Here is a 12,483-nt window from a genome sequence, read left to right as displayed (position 1 = left end):
TAGAATACCAGCAAAACGGTAATGATTTGAGAAGTCATATTTTTCTTCAGTCTGCAAGGACTTCAGATTAAGGCCTGCACTGTACTGCCTGGCAGTGCCCTCTTCGGAGATATTTTATTTATGTATACTTATACAAAATGGCCATTGACTCTCATACGCTTCCAAAAAAATTACAAACGCATAAGCCCTGTTGGGCTTATCAAACACAGTATGATAATAACGCCACACACACTAGATTAGTCACCTGCAAAACTTTTATTTCTAAGAAAAGGAACAGAGGTGTCCTATATCTTTAATGATTAACGTTCCCAATCAAGAAGCTTTTCCTTTTTCAATTGCAAAACACACTCCCTGAAGTAGAAGTACACTTGGCACAGCAAATTTCATCCCGAAGTGACGACTCCAATTTCTGAATTATGTACTTTCAGGAGCAAAGCAAACCATATTAGTGAGTGATGGTAGCAAGATGTTCTTATTTTTTTGACAGTAGAAATATGTACTATATTACAGGCCCTTTGACAAAACAGCAGTTGAAGAACAGCAGCTGCACAAAGTCTGCGAGCTAAGAAATATCTCAGGTACTTGGGTAAAAACAAAACATGAAGGACAAATGGAAGCTGTGGACTCAGTAAGAACAGAGCATACAACGGAAGGATATTGCATTACACAAACCAGGGAAAATTATCTTCCTCTATTCTGCAGCAAGGACTTCAGACAGATGCTTCAGTTATAAAATGTGCACAAAAAGATCCAGCAAAAGGACAATACACCTGTGTTAGGTGTAAATTAAATAAATGTTTGCATCATGTCTGCAATACAGATAACCCTAGGTATGAAGCGCCCTAAATCAAAAGGATTTCTGTTTGAAGTGGAGCTGAAATTTGCTAAGAATCACATAGTATCAATTCCAGGCACACAAATTTATTTTCCCAGAAGGCTAAATGAGCTTTGTGAAGTAGGAAAAAAAAAGTAGAATTTTGTGAAGAAAAAAAAAAAACACCAAAATTCTGTATTTTAGATGCTTCAGATTTTAAATTACAAAAATCTTGGGAAAATCATAATCATCTCTTAAAATTAATTCTGCTTGCCGTTTTCTTTTAAATGCAGAGACTCTTTTATTCCCACTTACCTTTTTGGATTTGCAACTGTCCCATTCCCTGGAAAGAGCTCTGGGGCAGTTTCTCTGCAAAGACCAGTGTAGCTGATTGCACACTGTGTTCTTGTTATCTGATGAGCTTCTTCACTTCTTCATTCCTTCTCATTCTCTGCTTATTGTTGGGTTTTGTTGTTTTTTTTTTTTTTTCCCCAGCAGGAGGGGCACATTAAGCCAGTTCAGTTAAATTTATATTATTCTTTCTCCAATATTTCCCATATGCTGTACTTCAACAGGCATGTTACTATGTTAAAAGCATTGGTCTGCAGTACTAATAGCATCAACCATACAAGGACATTCCAAAGCTTTATTAATGCAAATGAAACATTTTGAAACAAATCAAGCAGGGTAAAGTACTGTTGTTATTATTTTCCAGAAGTACAATTCCGTTTGGCATTAAAATATCTTCCATCTGGATTTTGTGACACTGCCACACTGATGTACGTCCTTTGCTTCTACTCAAGCTTAAGTTTTTTAGTGAATTTAAAAATCTCCAAGGCAAGAAAGCAGCTTACAGCTTCCCAAGGCAAGTCTGCCTTGAGAACATTGTATTTCAAAATCAAAATAACTTTCTGCTTTCCAAAGCATAAAATTTATAAACAGTTAAGGAAGATGCAGGACATAAACTGATGCCATACGGTCATGGGTAGCAATCTGTCTGTATGGAGATGGAATAAGACCCTTACATGAATGGTGCTATCAGCTAAGCATGGTATTAACAGAACTGAAAAGTGGAGAGTGCTACTCAAAGGACATCGATGCATAGAAAAATTATTCAGTCCTACCATAATAAATGCTGTATTAAAAAAAAAAAGTAGCTGTAATCTCAAAACTGTGATCTTAGTATAAAATTCTATTTGCAACATACGTAGTGACCTGTAAATCTGAAGACAGTTGTTTAAAGGAAAGTAAAATCTGGGAAATATAAAGTCTTTCTGATAATTTTATACCTATTAAATCTTTGAGCAACATCTAAGATCAGTACAGCTTTAAGTTGTGAAAGAAAAAAAAAATTCTTCACCCATCCTTCCTTTCTTCACTTGCTTAACATGTGGATTTCAAATACTCTTTTAAAGACAGTTTCATTACTTGCCCAGAACATTTAGCTAGAGATTTTGCTCTTGGAAGAAAACATTCATAAGCATCTGCAAGATAGTTTTATATATACATAAAAACATTATATTTTAAAACTGCTCCAGAAAAAAAAAAAGATCTGCTAAGAAATATAAATTTAACATAACAAATGTTAACAAAAAAAAAAAATGAAAACAGCAAAGAAAAATAATCCTTTTTAAAATCATTGTGTCCCATATCAATCTTGGCCAATGGAGTCTGGATCCTTATGGGAATTAGCACCTAATGGTGTGATTTGAAAGAATTTTCTCCAAAGCTCACTCATGTTTGTAGCTGCCAAGTGCTTAGGCTTTAAGGCCGAGAGTCTAAATATTTAATGCAGTCTTGCACATAGTATAACCCAGAAATCTTTAATCATAGTCTCCTGCAGCTACCCCGGAAGTCAGTAATGTGCTGACATTCAAAACCGGTGTATTCCTAAGGACTTCTAGTGATAAAGATCCATTCTGTTTTTAGGTAAGATTTTAGGGTTACCCTTCTTCTAACATCTATTAGCCTAATTTTAGCTTCCATCCACTGACTTATATAGTTCTACTTTTGCCTGTTAGCTTAAAAAGCCTCCCGCAACCATAAGTCTCCCATCATAGGATTTATACAGTTCTGATAAGTATCCTCTTAAACTTATTTTAACTAGACCGAGCCTCTAAATAAAAATGCAGGTTTTATAGACATCCAGTCACTTTTGCGGAACTTTTCTGAACCCCCTACAAAATGCTATAATCCTTTTTTAAAACATGTTAACATCAGAGTGGGGCAGAATGTCTAGGCAGCCATGTCATCAGCTGGGTGTACGGGAGCAATAATCCTTCCCTCCACAGGTACATCCAAGAGCTGCATTCAGTCGCACAAAGCCGAAGCTCACACGTGGCTGGGTTTCAGCACGACACCCGAATCCCTGTCAATCCACCCGAATCCTCCCACCCTGCAGATGTGAGCAATATTCTTTGTTCCTAAATGCATGACGATCGATTTGGTTGCATTAAAATGCATGGGAGACTACATCAATTACAATGGGCTTTGAATCAGACTTTAAAAGAAAATGTGCTGTGAAAAATGGGGCTGTTCAAGGACCAGGAGACAGGCATGTTAAGAGCTTATTCCAATAGCATTCTGCAGCAGGAAATACCGATAGCCAAATGGTAGTCTGCATCAAGACCCAGTAGGAGCATTCACAACTCAACCAATGAAAGAAGCAATCAGGAACAAGGCTCTGACACCTATTTGTTGACAAGGAATATCTGCACCTGTTAGTACACCCCTATTTTTAGGTTTCCAGTTCTGGCAGTGTTTATGCAAAAAGTATATCCTATCTCATCTATTTTAATCAATAATTTAATGAAAAACAGAAAGCCACACAAAAACCTGAAAGATGCTACAGAGAGGATGCAGAAGAATAGAGCTGATCTACACTGCTGAATGGAAAGATTTTGTCCCGTTACAGAATGACAATACACGACTAGTGTTTTACAGATGAAAAATGGAAAATAGTTTTACTTAGTATGTGAAAACAGTTCTAAGATGCAGAGCTGTGCGCATTTTGCAATAGTTCCAGAAAAAGGTTACTATTCTTGCATTGTATAAGATGATGATCAGCAAATCCATGACCTACCACCCCACTCCACATTGCAGAAACTCCTGCTGCTCCAAACTTCCAGGCTACAGGCCTTGGGGACCCAATTCTGCTATTTGAACATGGTCTGAGACCCAATCAATAATGAGACGACTCCTCCTCGAGTTCAGGAGGCCCTAAGGCAGCCCTCAGGCTATGGCTGTGTGACTGGTAATGTAGAAAGGAGCCTGAGCACCAAAATCGTGTGTTCATAAACCAGAGTAGCTGCTGACTTACGTGAAACAACGTCGTGGTACTGACCACTTTGCAAACTGATTATTTTCTTTTAGGGTTTTTCAAATGTAAAGTGACAGTCTTTAAAAAAAAAAGTTATAAGAAAAGTAATACACATGCTGCATCTCTGCTGTCCTCCCTCTTCCTACTGGCTTTCACTGACTGAAGAAATTACCTCATCTCTTGTAAGGCAAGGCTCGTCCCTTTCTCTGAAATGTCTGACCTTAGCATCTGTCAGAGCAGAGACACCAAACAAGAGGGATCTGAAGCCTTCTTCAGTCTTGCAATTCTTGAATTCCCATACTATTTGCCAGCAAACAAGTAGACTCCTCCAGCTTTTTAAATAGCAATAAAATCTTCACTTCTCGATGTCCTCTGAAACACCATGTACACTCGCATCTCTCTCAAAGTAGTAATTGTGCAAGTTAGTAATTCTTAATAATTACAATGAAGATGCCTAGACTATTCCTGGCTACCAAAATTGAAATCTTTATACAGATGCAAATATCTTCTTTTTAGAGAGATGCAGAGCCACATTTTATCTCACAGTCTAATAGCTCTCCCTTAAAGGATTGCAAATCCTCTTGTGCACTGTGGTTTTGTTCTGCTAATGTGGCAGTTACAAAAAGTGATTACCAATATAACAGTATCTGTAAAGCTTCACAAAGACAGGAAGGGAAAAACTATTCTTTCAGGCACAGTACTTTGTCTCTACATCACTAAAGTAAGATTTTTTCTCTTACTGATGTTCTCCTTCAATTACAACAGCAGGGGTGGGACTGAAAGGAGGAAGATATTGCCATGAGCAGTTTATGTTATGCCAGGGTGCAAGCAGGATCGGAAATATTGATGCTAATCAACCATTCTTATTCATCACAGCACTACAGACACAAAAATCACCTGGATATCTCACAAGCATATTTCTATGCTCAGCGATGGAAGTTAACCACTCACTTCAAGGTACACTTTGTGGTTAATCCATTTTGCCTGGAAACAACGTTATCATGTTTAACTTTTTTACTACTGTTGTAAATCTTTTCAATATGAAAGTTGTAGACGGGCTTTTACATGTAAGCCAAGCATATCCTTGTGAACATGGCAAAATATTCTTCCTTTCCTGTGGATGTAATTGTTATAGGCACAACAGCTTAAGGAACTGAAAGAAGGGATTAATACCAAGGAATCAAGCTGATAAATAGTGATTAATGATTTACTAACCTTGAGAGAAAGAACAGTAGAGTCATAAACTTAACATAATGAGATACTTTCAGGATGCTCTAGCAAGAGCTAAGATAAGTTAGATGGGAACACCCTGAGAGGGTACAGACACACTGGCTGAAACCAAGATAAAGGGACTTAAGAAGCTTAGAACCAACTGATAAGGTGGAATAACCAAGGAAATTGGGAACCAGCAAAATTAAGTCATCAAGAAACCACCCTGGCAGCAAGAACAAAGCAGGACAAAGGTCTGAATCCACGCAGCTGGACATAGTGATAAGGAGGAGAGAATGACCACCAGAGAGACTGTGACTCCTGAGCACAGACACGAGATGGACACAGAGGCTGGGGAATAACCTGTTGTGGGAGGAAATTTATGATAATGATTTTTTGGAAACCTAATTAATATATAACCAAGTCCGTGGGAATGCTATGAATATGTATGTCTGTGATGCATAAATACTGTACTTGTTCCTTAACACGTTGCACACGTTTGGAGGAGTGATCCCCCGTGCTGCCCAGCACTGAATAAACATACCTACTTTACAATCTTACAGATTGTGGAGTTTGTTTTCCGCACGTCAGAACACCAGTCAAAGGAAACTCCTCTCCAGGGGTGCAGAAGCTGGCTTCACCAGCTCTTCCAAAGCCTTGCAGGTTCCCATCAAGTTTTGGTGGCCATGAAGTCTCTCATGCCGCCACACTGCCTGCCTGGTAGGACACATGATGAGCATCTGTCCAGAGCTGAGAATGCTCTTTAATGACAGCATTGTTTATGTACCTGACAGTCTTACACTTTGAGTTAAGTTGGGGAGTTTCCATGGAAACAAAACCTGACACTAAGAAATAAAGCAGAAAACAGATTTGAAAAGAGGGTCCCTGGCTGTAGCCCATTGACAGTCTGGAGGGATTCTAGCACTTGTAACAGTGATGAGAAAGGAAAATAGGGTAAAATAATTCTTTATGAAATAGTATCATCCTGTCAAATTTCAGAGCTACTTCATTGGTGATGAGCAGTTTGGGCAACAGCAACACAACCTGTACCACTGCAGAAGCAGCAGCTCCAGACATGTAATAGGCAACAGAGGCAGCACTGCTCAAAGCTCAGCCACAATGAGCAGGGACTCACACTGCTTCAAGTGCATCTTGGAAACAAGCTTTGATCTGCAGATTCAAATACTAGGATTTCCACCTTCTGCATGACAAACACCGTTCTGTGTGGTACGTGAGCTATGATCTCAGGTGTCCTGCTTGACAGTCTAATGAGAAAGTGAGTTTGCTCAGGCGCCATGTCCTAGACAAGCAAGCACAGTAACCCCTGGTATGGAACAACCGGCCTTTTCATACTAGAGACCACTCCAAGGCATAAGCGCAAGATGGCTGGTTATCACCGTCAGCCACTTTCATCATTTGCTCTTTGGCTGCGAAGCCAGAATTCTCATCTCAGCCCAAACACTCCAGCCAGCCAGAGGAAAAGGATCACTGAAATACAGCAGTTAAGAGAGGACTGTTGAAATCTTAATGCCATCATTACAGCCAAAAGCAACTGAAGAACCATCATCTTTCTTTTCAAACACTCCCATCACCTGAGAACTATTTCCAGAACAAGCTGCAGTTTGTTAAGACTAACCTCACTGCTGCCTGGATGGAAAAATGGGAGCTCCAGCCCATTTTTGCTAGAAACGCTGTGCCTAAAGCATAAGGAACACAGCACCAGTGCCAGTAAAACTGCATCTCCCTCAGCCCTAAGCAATGTCAGGATGGGACAAAGCTGAACAGATTCCTGCTGCTCCTCAATGCACTCAACACAGACATCACACTGGCAGGGTGCAACACTGTGCTGCATTACTAGTCCTAAGCTAGCTGCAGATAACCTATTTTAAAACCAGCACAGCTCACAATTGCCTGGGAATTGTAGCTTGACTCCCGAAAGCTGCATAGCCATGGAGTTCTTCACTCTTCTGCATCCTGAACAAAGATGGAGCACAATCTGGTCATTATCCAGGCAGCAAATTCAGAACTCAGGAAGTCAGCTTGAGATTTTTCTTAGAAGCCTGATAAAGAACAAAAAGTTCAAATAGGGACAGAGAAGAGGGTCTTGACTTTGAACTCATGCCATGTACAGTAAAAATCTCACTGGTTCTTGTGTAACAAATTCTTATTCAAAAATAACATCATTAACAGTTTTCAGGAATACCTCTGCAAGACACTACACCCTTAATTTCTGAGTTCTTTGTAACTTCTTACTCTATTTGTAGAGACATATGAGCATCGCTTGAATGTGACAAGTCTAAAGGATGAAGGTTCTTGCAGGAAAAGACTGGACTGCTATCCAGGAAACTAAAAATCGTTTCTCAGCTCTGCCGAGATGATCATCCTAGACATATCATGCCTCAATACTTTGCATGCCTCAGTTCTCCAATGGTAGAAGGAGATCAAAGACAGCAAATGTCGCCAGTAGAACTCCCCTGAGGCATGCCAAGAGGACAGGCCCTCGGGCATAGCCTTTCTTGTACTCACTCTTGGCCCTTCACGTCCTTTTTGATTCTAAAATCTTCTATCTGGATATGGTGTGTAGCATAACAAGGGATGTCACAGTGCTCGAAAATAAAAACAAAACCAATAAAGTCAAACATATACTTCAAAAGAAAAAAAAAATCACATCCCATTAGGTTTCTTCATAAATATCAGTTAACATATCCTGCAATGATCACTGGCTTTTCAGTTCTGTCTTGAACTGGAACAGTGCATTCCAGTTTAACACTCACTTCCACTTCTGCTAATGCTACCTCCACCCTCATGCACCCCAGCCTGGACTTCCTCACACCTCTCCACCTGGACCATCAGTTTCCCCTCTTTGGTCCAGCCAGCACTGACGGTCATATGTGATTACATTCACATTAGGCAAGTCACACCACATCCTCAGCTAACAGTCATCGTCTTTTCAGGAAAAGCAACAGTTACAGTGAAGGCAAAGAGGAGAGTTCCCTGTTGTCGTAGTTTAGCCCTCATCGGGACCAGACTACGCAGTCTCTCTCTCACTCCCCCCACCCTCCAAGAGAATAGGGAGAGATAATATAAGAAAAAAGGCTCGAGGTTTGAGATAAGGACAGGGAGAAAGCCTTAAAGTTACCGTTATGGGCAAAACAGACTCGACTTGGGAAAACTATTAATTTATTACTACAAACAGCAGGATAATGAGACAGAAAGCAAGATAACCTCCCCCACCCCTCCCTCTTCCCAGGCTTAACATTATCTCTACCACCTCCCCCCACACCCCCAGTGGCACAAGGGGGAATAGGGAATGGGGGTTATGGTCAGTTCACCACACGTTATTTTACGCCGCTGCTTCATCATCGAGGGAAGAACTCCTCACATTCCTCCCATGCTCCAGCATGGGATCCCTCCCACGGGCTACAGTCCTTTGTGAAACTGCTCCAGCATGGGTCATTTTTCCACGGAGTGCAGTCCCTCCAGAATGGCTGCCCCAGCGCGGGCCTTCCACAGGCCACAGCCTCCTTCAGGCATCCACCTGCCCCAGCATGGGGTCCTCCACGGGCTGCAGGGGGATCTCTGCTCCTTCGTGGGCCTCCATGGGCTGCAGGGGGACAGCCTGCTCCACCATGGGCTGCACCACGGGCTGCAGGGGAATCTTGGCCAGGAGCAGCATTACTGCTCCCCCTCCTTCTTCACTGACCTTGGTGTCTGCAGCCGTTCCTCTCACAAGAAATTCTTCACCATTGGCAGGCAGATGCCTCTCAGGATCTCTTCACATCTCATCTCCTCTCCACTTCTTGCAGCCAGGCCGGGCCCAGTCGGCCCCAGACGGCCGCCCATTGGGAGGCCAGAGCGTGAGGGCCACAAAGCCCACAAGGCTCATGCCTCCCCCTCTCTGCCCCTGCTTAGCATCTTCACATCATCTCTTCTCTTTTTTTTCCTGGTTTTCCCCTTCTTAAATACGTTATCGCAGTGGCATTATCGGGGAACATTCTGCTACCAATTGGCTCGGCCTTTGCTAGCAGCGGGTCCGCCCTAGGCCCGGCCGAGTCCACTGGACAAAGAGAAAACAGCTTCTAGCAGCTTCTTACAGAAGCTACCACCTTAGCCCCCCCATCACTAAATAAAACCAGAACACCTGTTTGGGAGCACCACCCACAGAGGGTTCAAATCCAAGAAACTTGCAACCCTATAAGGTCAAGGGCCAGCACTGAGCATGCCCCTCTGCATCCTATAGTAGCTCACAATATCATATGCTCAGATTATAATTGAACAGCAAGTACCAAATCCTTGCTTAAGACATGTATGAATTACTGATGATGTTCAGGAGCCCTATTAAACTGTCTAGTGGACCAGCAAGAACATTCAGTAGTTCAAATGCATCAAAATACATAATAAAGCTTTCTATTTTGAAGTTTGGCCATTAGAGAAAAGAATCCTGGCAAATATATAATTTTGTGTAATTTCACTTGGATGCACACTGTAATATGGATGCCGTATTATTATGACACTGTGAGTCATACACATACACTCCTCAGATAGCAAAGACACCATTATACACAGTGTTTGAAATCAGAGTCCTTATGCAGGAAAGTATTCTACTAAAGGCAAAGCCTGCTTATTTGCCTTAAACTATAGACTTGGTCTATAAATATGTACTATTTCTGTACATACATCGGTGTCAGCTATGAAATGCCTATAAATAAGTGTTATAAAAGGAGAGTTGTCAACATTATGAGAAATACCTTATAGTAATTCTTTAGATCCTGCCTATAAAATTAAGCATTCAATTAAATTGCCTTCTTATTATAAGTACAGACGAACCCTTGTCATGCAATAATTAAATCATAAAATAAAGCCTCTCAGAAAAAAAAAAAGACTATTGCACTTTCAGAACATGATATTCAGTCTCATCTTACCAGCATTTGTGTGTTTCATTGAGTGCAATCAGAAGACAGAAAGCAAAGTTATAATCTTTATTTTGAATGTAGGGCAGAGTGGGATAGAGCTGTTTTGAGGGACATTTTGAGTGAGTTTGGGACAAGAGAGATATTTCTCCACTTAGTTCTGGCAAGTATTCAGCTGCAAACTTCAGGAGTTCCTGCACTGAGGGCCAACCTCTCTCTTTCCTTCCTCCTCTTCACATAACGCGTAGGCGACTGTGTGGCTCCTGAGGACGTAACCCCTTGCTGATTGTCAACACAGATTTCACAGCTACCAGGCACCTTTCTGGATAACATGCTTCTAGGATTTCACACATTTATTCAGTGCTGTTTATAATCACACAGTGTAAACCTGAGCAGTAAAATATTTATTGTGAAAGACTCAGTCTTGATTTAAGGAACCCTTCAGTAGCTTGGGACTCAGAGTCCACCTGAATCACTGCAGTTACAGTGAAACACTAATCAGTATTTGGGAGATGCTGTCGCATAAGATATTCAAAGGCATTTAACAGGATGTAGCTGCTACATAATTTTTATGTAGCTTTTATGTGCTAAATCCACATACAACTTCCCTTTTTAATATCCTTACCTCTTTGCTTGCAATCACCATCCACATAAAAGTCACTAACTTGGGAAAATGTTTAATCCGGGGATGTTACGTTCTATGACAAGCCTCAGAGATTGCACAGAAATGAACCATGTCATCCAAAAAGTCAACTCTTTGCAGAGCTCTGCCATGAGCAGTAACTGCCCCAAACCCCAAGAAACAGATCACAAAATCTATAAATATTGAGCACTCTCAAAAGCTTTTCTAATAGACAAAGAACTCTTAACAAACAGGTAATTTAGCCTCAGAAGGCATTAAAAACCTAATGCATTTCCAGAATTACAAATACCCCAACACTGCCATTGCAATAGATTTCTAGATAGCAGTACAACAAGAGATATTTTAAAAGATGGCAGCAACAACTCCAGGCAGTAATTTGTCCTTGGATCGTCATCTTTTCTGAAGTCAGCATCTACATTTGTGCAAAACAAGAAGGGGATCACAAGGCTTCTTGTCCAAAAGGAGCTACCTGTTCCTGTCATCTTAAAAAAAAAAAAAAAAGGAGCCCTTACTCTTTTCTGCTATCTTAGAAAATTATATGAAGATTTTCAAGCTTGACCTCTCAGCTACCTGTCTTCAAAGAAACCAATGCCATTTCAACATACATCCAGCCCCTAGGATGTTTTTCATACTATTAGGAAATCTAGTGTCCAATTTAAGTATTTTCTCATTTTCCCTCTATCAGCCAGAAGCAAAAAATAAGTCCCTTAGCAACACATAGTGAAAGAAACAATTCTATCTATCTCAGTGTGCACAGTTTTCTCCCAGAAATCTCAAAACAAAAATCAGAGGTGAACACAGCTCTATAATTATCATTCACAAGCTTTTTACTCATCTCTGGGATGATGCTTGCCAGCAAGCTTTTTACTCATCTCTGGGAGATGTAGTCTTCTGCATCAATGTAAGACAACATTGTAAACCCACTTGCAAACTCTATAGAGGATTCTGGATTCATCATTGCTTGGGGCAGTGATGTCACTGATAGTCATCTCCGGATCAAAATTATCTTGTGGAATCCCTGGCCAGGACACAGCCTATATTCAAAAACGTTGATGCAGCTTAGAGTTACATTATTTAGAGAGTAAAAAGAGGCAGGGGTTGTTTCTTTGTTCTGTTTATTACAGAAATACTGAGTGTTTTTCATTTAGATTCTGGATTTAGTTCTTCCTTCAGCCACAGTGAATAACTGGATGACAAACAGAGCATTAAAGCTACATGAGTACCTAAACTTGTAAAGCCTTAATAAGAGATCCTTTGGACAGTATGGTAGAGGTGTACTGGAGATCATTACACAAAAACTTAAGTGTTTGTTTGTCTTACAGCTATGGCAGGTCATTTCACTTCTCCTAGCTTCATTCCTCTCAGGAGGGGGCTCATGAAAGTTAAATCCATGAACGTTAAACTGGTAACACGTTGCAGAGATAGGCACAGATACTGGCTCAGTTCTCCATCATGCCGTTTTACATAAGCCAGTACTACAGTAAAAGGATGTTTGTAATGCACCTCACTGGCTATGCTGGTCAAGAAGGTTCATTCAGCATAACACACACCCACGTGACAAATGACAGGCAGCAGACTCGAAGGAAAC

General features: G+C 40.8%; 1 protein-coding gene across 1 annotated transcript in view; it reads right to left on the bottom strand.

The window, feature by feature from the left end:
- HTR2C (5-hydroxytryptamine receptor 2C) overlaps nt 1-12,483 on the bottom strand; it is a 281,417-nt gene that overhangs the window by 255,846 nt on the left and 13,088 nt on the right. The gene's annotated exons all lie outside the window — the stretch shown is intronic.

This window comes from Chlamydotis macqueenii, chromosome 11 (assembly GCF_036417535.1).
Source record: "Chlamydotis macqueenii isolate bChlMac1 chromosome 11, bChlMac1.mat, whole genome shotgun sequence".
Taxonomy (NCBI): Eukaryota; Metazoa; Chordata; class Aves; order Otidiformes; family Otididae; genus Chlamydotis; species Chlamydotis macqueenii.
The sequence above is the reverse complement of the archived record's forward strand: the minus strand, read 5'-3'. Positions and strand labels throughout refer to the sequence as shown.